This window comes from Squalius cephalus, assembly GCF_949319135.1.
Source record: "Squalius cephalus genome assembly, chromosome: 15".
NCBI lineage: Eukaryota > Metazoa > Chordata > Actinopteri > Cypriniformes > Leuciscidae > Squalius > Squalius cephalus.
The window spans coordinates 31,881,433-31,888,029 of record NC_137136.1 but is presented as its reverse complement, the minus strand read 5'-3'; the positions used below and the strand labels follow the sequence as shown (position 1 = coordinate 31,888,029).

The 6,597-nt window shown below is 37.2% G+C and overlaps 1 protein-coding gene across 1 annotated transcript in view; it reads right to left on the bottom strand.

Moving 5' to 3' along the window:
- Positions 1–5,341: 5,341 nt before the first annotated feature.
- The window catches only part of bckdhb (branched chain keto acid dehydrogenase E1 subunit beta), a 70,902-nt gene continuing 69,646 nt past the window's right edge, over positions 5,342–6,597 (bottom strand). Inside the window, exon 11 of the mRNA XM_079894101.1 lies at positions 5,342–5,723. The gene's annotated coding sequence lies outside the window, so the exon portion shown is untranslated. The remainder of the gene's footprint in view (positions 5,724–6,597) is intronic.

The window sequence follows — 6,597 nt, the reverse complement described above, 5'->3', positions numbered from 1 at the left end:
CCCGTGTCAGCGTGGGTTTCCCCCACAGACTGAAGACATGCAGCATTCTCAGTAAATTAAGTCGATTTGAAAATATATATATATATATAAAATCCCTCATCGAGTGGAGTACATTACTCTGACATCACAGCCCTTGAGGCTCCTGCTAAAGTCATTTCTGAAGCCGCTGTGGCCCCAGAGATCCCTATCATGAAACCCACTGTCGTCTGCCATCTATCACTGTATAGGACCAAAAAAAAAAAAAAAAAAAAACATAACAATTACAAATATAAATTAAAGCTGCTAGCAGCCTCACAGGGGCCAAGCCCTCCAATGGTTCCCTGGGTTCAAAAAGTAGTTAAAAATACTTTGCTTTCAAAACTTTGTAAGAAACTTTAATAACCAAAGTATTCTTCTTAACTTCTTACCTCACAGAACAAATGAGTTTCTCAGATACACATCATTTGTGGAACTAAAACAACTTTTCCACCACTTAAGGCCACAGTACCTCGTCAGTCTAGGCATGTTCCACACAGGATTCGAACCCACGACCGGAATGGTTCGGGATTTGTGACATGTGGTTTAGCAACCTGCGCCACTCAGAGGACGTGAATTGGTTAGCAAGGCAACAAACACAGGCTAGGTCAACTTTGCAGACGAATATCTCGGGAATGGTAGCGAATATCAAAAATCTGTTCAGTCATTTCTGTGTGGCTCGGTCCAAAGATCATCTGATAAAATTTCTGTTCAAACTGTTCAAAAGTTATTAGCCAAAATAGCCATTTTCCAGATCTCATGACCTGTAGGTGGCGCTGTTCCCAAATTTAGCATGGACCCTCAGGTCATGGCTCCGATAAAGCGTACCAATTTTCGTTTCGATTGATCAATTTTTGGCCGAGATACAGCCTCTGAACCAATTTTGGGTCGACCTCGTTAAGTTTGTAACATCATAACTTTTTTTTCACCAGTATGTCATGAAAATCTGTTCAGTCATTTCTGTGCGGCTCGGTCCAAAGATCATCTGAGCAAACTTTGGGCAAAATTGAGCAAGATTTGAAGGAGGAGTAGCGAAAAAACTGTTTACCATTTGCTTCAATATGGTGGACAGTCACATTCTTGGAAAATGACAAATGAGACATCGTCGGAATCGGCATAATCCAAGGAACGTAATGACATAAAGAAATACAATTTGAACCAATGTTTTCAAAAGTTATAAGCATATTTGCAAAACACCTTATACCTATGGAACACTAGGTGGCGCTGTGTTCAAAGTTCTCAGGTACCTTCAGACCATGCTAATGATGATCCTTACCAATTTTTGTGCCAATATGTCAAATACTTTATAAGATATTGCAATTTATGACAAAAATCTAAATGGCGGACACGTGGTTCATCCAATCTCGACATGACTCAAGGAATCCATAGACACCACATTTATGATTTTCTGAAAAACTGTTCAAAAGTTATTGGCCAAAAAAGCCATTTTTCATATCTCATGACCCGTAGGTGCCGCTGTTCCCAACTTTGGCATGGACCCTTTGATCATGCTTCCGATGAAGCGTATCAATTTTCGCTTCGATTTATCAAACTATGGCCGAGATACAGCCTCTGAACCAATTTTTGGTCGACCTCATTAAGTTTGCGACACCATAACTTTTGAACAAAGTTGAATAAAAAAAATCTGTTCAGTCATTTCTGTGAACTTTTAAAGTCAACTTCTTTCAGTCAACTTTTAAAGAGGAGTAGCAAAAAAAACTTAATACTGTACTTTTCAAAATAGCCACTACTGTAATGGGCGGAGTCTTAATGCACTATATTGGTCTTGATCACCATGATGAGAGGAATCAAGTGTACTAAGTTTCATTTTTCTAGATCAAATGGTTAAAAATTTATGACCCTTTGAATGTTGAATTTTTGAACTGGTGGTGGCGCTATAGAGTTGGTCCTAGAGACTCCAAAATTGGTCCAATTACTTTTCATGACCATCTCTATAAGTGTGCCAAATTTCATCATTTTCCTACTTACGGTTCATAGGGCTGCCATAGACTTCCATTGGAGGAAGAATAAGAAGAAGAAGAAAACTAACAGATACAATAGGTGCCTTGCCCCTTCGGGGCTTGGCCCCTAATTAATAATAAATATGACTACACTACATTAAAAAGGATCACAATTAGAGAAAGTGCTTGAAAGAAAAACTGGTTGCACAAATGGGTTTTTGTGTCAGTTACCAGTAGATGATCTCTAGTTAATGAAACTTTTTTTTGAACCCCACAAGAAAAATAAATATAACAGATGAAAACAACAACTTTGATTGTGAGAAAACTGAAATATTTTAATGTCTTTTAAAATCCAAATAACAGGCCTATAGTATTAGACATTAGTGTAAACCTATAATGATTATATTTTAGTTCCATTTAGTTATTATTATTGGAGTTTGTCTCAGGGATCCATTGAAGCCTTTGGGCAAAGCGTACTCTGCTTTTCATACGTCAATATTTATGTGAAGCTCCTTTGAGTAATGAACTCTTCAGTTTCATCTGAGCTACTGTAGCTCTTACCAGGAAATCAAGTCAAGATCTAGCATGCTGAAAACTACCTGTTTTTTTTGGTATGTTTTAAGAACCAGATTCAAGCAGTTCTAGAACATGCATTTGGCAGATGCTTTTATCCAAAACAACTTGCACTGCATTCAAGCTACAGTCTTCTGTTTTTCCATGTCATGCTTTCCTTGGGAATATATGAAAGATGTTTTCAGCTTGACACCTTAGAGGCCATATATTCTTGAGCAATCACTGAATGATGTTTAAATACTGTAAAATGGTTTTGAAATGATAGATGACAAAGTCTCAGATTAAAAGGAAAGAAAATGCAATTCACTTGGCAAGGCTGAATGTACTTGAAAAAGGTTGTCCTTGTTCCATTTAATTACATAACATTTTAGTTGGTTTGTATTTATATATATATATTTATATAATTTATATATAAAATGTAGTTCTTTGGTTGTTTGTATGGGTGTTCAGAGTCGACTCAGACTTATTTAACATCAAAACAGGAATAATACAAGGAATAATAAAAGACTGCAGACATTATGCAATTTTTCTTACAGCATGAAACCTAAACTCCCCTTATTAAAGCACACTTTTAGCATGATCATGTCCAAATTAGACCAATTTAGTGATGACATTACCTTGAAATGAGTAGCTGTCAACATCATTTCCTGGTTGCTGTTACCTATTTTTTTTTTTTAAGCTGTGGTCGAATATGATATCAGAATTAAATAAACGAGAAAGAAGGCAGGCCTGTTCTTTAATGAATTCATCTCATAATCGTTGAGTGATCATTGTCTTAAACTGCTTAGACAGGAGAGTTAAAGATCCTACAAATAAATACAATACATACAAAAATACATGGAATAATGTACACTTATGTGTTTATTCTTGATGCAAGTCTTTATTGATTTATGGTTAGTTTAATGATTATGAACACAAATTGGGTTAACCATGGAAAACCACATTTATATTTATTGCATGTATATAGAATCAATTAAACTACAAAGCTGTCAATATAACTTATCTACTTCTAAAGTAAGCTAGACGCAGTGTCGGGGGGTTGACAGTAACAGGAGTTATGTAATCGGATTACTTTTTTTCCCCTCAAGTAATTAGTAAAGAACCATTACTTTCAAATTTAGAATAACAAATAACATTCATTGACTGGCAGCTCTCCTGTAAGTGCAGAAGTGTTGTGTGACCCGTGTGAACATGATGGGTTAAAAAAAAGAGAAATGCAAACTCAGACTATTACACAAACCTGCAATGATAAAACGTTAAATAACACAAATATACTTTATGAAACAATGTTTTAGTTGCCGACCTTCGATGGATCCAATTCAACCATACTAAGCAAAAATGACTTTAGATAAACATCACATTTGTGATTTTACCGCTAAAGTAAGAGTGTTGAACTTTCTTTCAGACGTAATGTGCATTTTCTTCAGCCTGAGGCTTTATTTATTTCACTTCTGGTGTCAAACGGCCTTTACATTTACAAAAAAAGAACTTTTGTTTTTTGTTATTATAAAACAACCAACAAGCCCAGCCCAGGTGAGAAAAAGTAACACAGAAGTAACGTAACACATTACTTTCCATAAAAAGTAACTAAGTAATGCAATTAGTTCCTTTTTTCAGGGAGTAACGCAATATTGTAACGCATTACGTTTAAAAGTAACTTTCCCCAACACTGGTCAGATGTAGGATAAAAGTATGTGAGAAAGTAGTTCCAGCGACAGCTCCAGCTCTCTGACGCATGCCGCAATATGTGTCCGAATTACTTGCTTCATTTCGTTCACTTATTTCTGATATACTGCACTGCAGGGAGTAGGGAATGAGTGAACAAGTGAGTGATTTCGCACAGCAACAGCCAACAACGATGGTCAATTCCTGTGCTGGAGTCAACCATAGAGCTATTCAGTCGAGGCATCAACTCTTGGAGTCGACTCCCCATCACTAGTTGTTTGTGATGCATGACAACTTAAATGACCTAAAATACGTGGCGCATCGCAGAGCTAGTGCAAGACGAGCATTTGTGGTTAAAAAGTATATAAATGTTTATTTCTTTTAGAAAATGACAGATAGTTGCTCTAGATAAGACTCTTATTCCTCGGCTGGGATCGTGTAGAGACTTTGAAGATTTGGACCTTCAAACGTTGAAGTCACTATATGAAGAAAAATCCTGGAATGTTTTCCACAAAAATTTATTTTCGAATGAATGAAGAAAGAAAGACATGAATATCTTGGATGACGTGTGGGTGAGTAAATTATCAGGAATTTATTATTCTGAAGTGAACTAATCCTTTAACCTTGACGTATTGTGTTGTGTTGTTTGCCAACAGTCAAATTCGGTTTGTCAATGTCTGGATTTTGATTTTGTTTTTGTACTGCATGAGGATCTTAATTAAAATCTGTCAATCTGGGGAAGCCATCGCTGACGGAGTCATTCAAGCATGTGTCAGTCATCTATGTACGTTCCTCAGTGAACGAAGCAGGGTTACGCATCACACAAACCTGGGCCTCCCAGCAGGCCGAACGGGCTGATCTCAGCAGAGCGTCTCTGAAGATCACTGGGACTGGATTTAATATGCTTAAGTGAGTAATGACACAGTGTGAGTTCACTGGACGCTAGAATACACTCAACCTGAGGTCATCTGAGCAGCCACACCCAGCCTCGAACGCTGCGGTCACATACCACTGTCACTACGACCAAAATGAAAGATGCCGTTTTATCTTTATATTCGGTCAACGGTTTGTGGTGGAAGTCTTGACGCTCAGCATCTGTCTGTGACAGCAAGGCAGCTCACTAGGTCTTAAAGCAGAGATTATTTATTCAATTAAATCAAAGATATTACAAATAGGATGGTAAATTCACAAACTGTTGACACAATCAAAACACACAAGATCCAGCCTCAATTCAATTTAAGATTAATAAAAAGTCTATAGGTAAGATGGTGAGATTCAGGTAACAGTGAGAGCACAGAGAACAGAGAGAAGAGCACAGCACCCGTGTGATGTCTACATGTTAGTGTTCAGAAATCACCCTTCACCCTCTAGAGACACATGATCAACGACGCCTTCTGGAGTTTCCCAAAAAATGACAGCCTGTCCGGTAACATGGTCCCATCTACAGGCAGGAACTTGGCTGTGGGATTGACTGGTTTGTTCACTGATGAAGTTCTCAATCTGGATTGCCTGTGAACAAACAAACAAACAAACAAACAAACAAACAAACAAACAAACAAACAAACAAACAAACAAACAAACAAACAAACAAACAAACAAACAAACAAACAGGTAAATGCTGGTCCAAATGTGGTTGCACTGAGTTCTGGGTCTGTGTTCAGTAGTTCTGGATCACATGACTTCAGTTTTGCTTGTTCTATATGCCAATAGTGTTTACACTGGAGCTAAATACGGTTGTCAGTTCACCTTTTAGTGCTTAATCCTGTACACACAGAGTTCAGGCATTTACAGGAGTGGGAACCACATTCTATAACTGAATTAAAGAGATAGTTCCCCCAAAAATCACCCTCATTTACTCTCCCTCGTGTCGTTCCAAACCCGTAAGACTTTCATTCATCTTTGAAACACAAATTAAGATATTTTTGATGAAATCTGAGAGATTTCTGTGCCTCCATTGACAGCTACGCAACTGAAACTTTGACGCTTCAAAAAGTTCTTAGAGATTGTAAAACTAATCCATTTGAATTGAGCGGTTAGTCCAAATTTTCTGAAGAGTCTCGATCGCTTAATATGATGAGCAGATTTAATTGAGTCTTTAATTCACATATAAACATTGATCAGCGAACAAACAGAAGCTCAACTTGAACCTGCTTGAAGCGCGAGAACAAACCTCGTGCAGAAGTGATGTGTGAGTTCATGAATGTTTATTTGTGAATAAAGGACTAAATTAAATCTGTTCATCATATAAAGCGATCGAGACTCTTCAGAAAATTTGGACTAAACCGCTTTAAAAAAAATTTGCGTAAAACCAATTAGTTTTACAATCTCTTAATTAACTTTTTGAAGCGTAAAAGTGGTAGTTGTAGTTGTGTATCTCTCAATG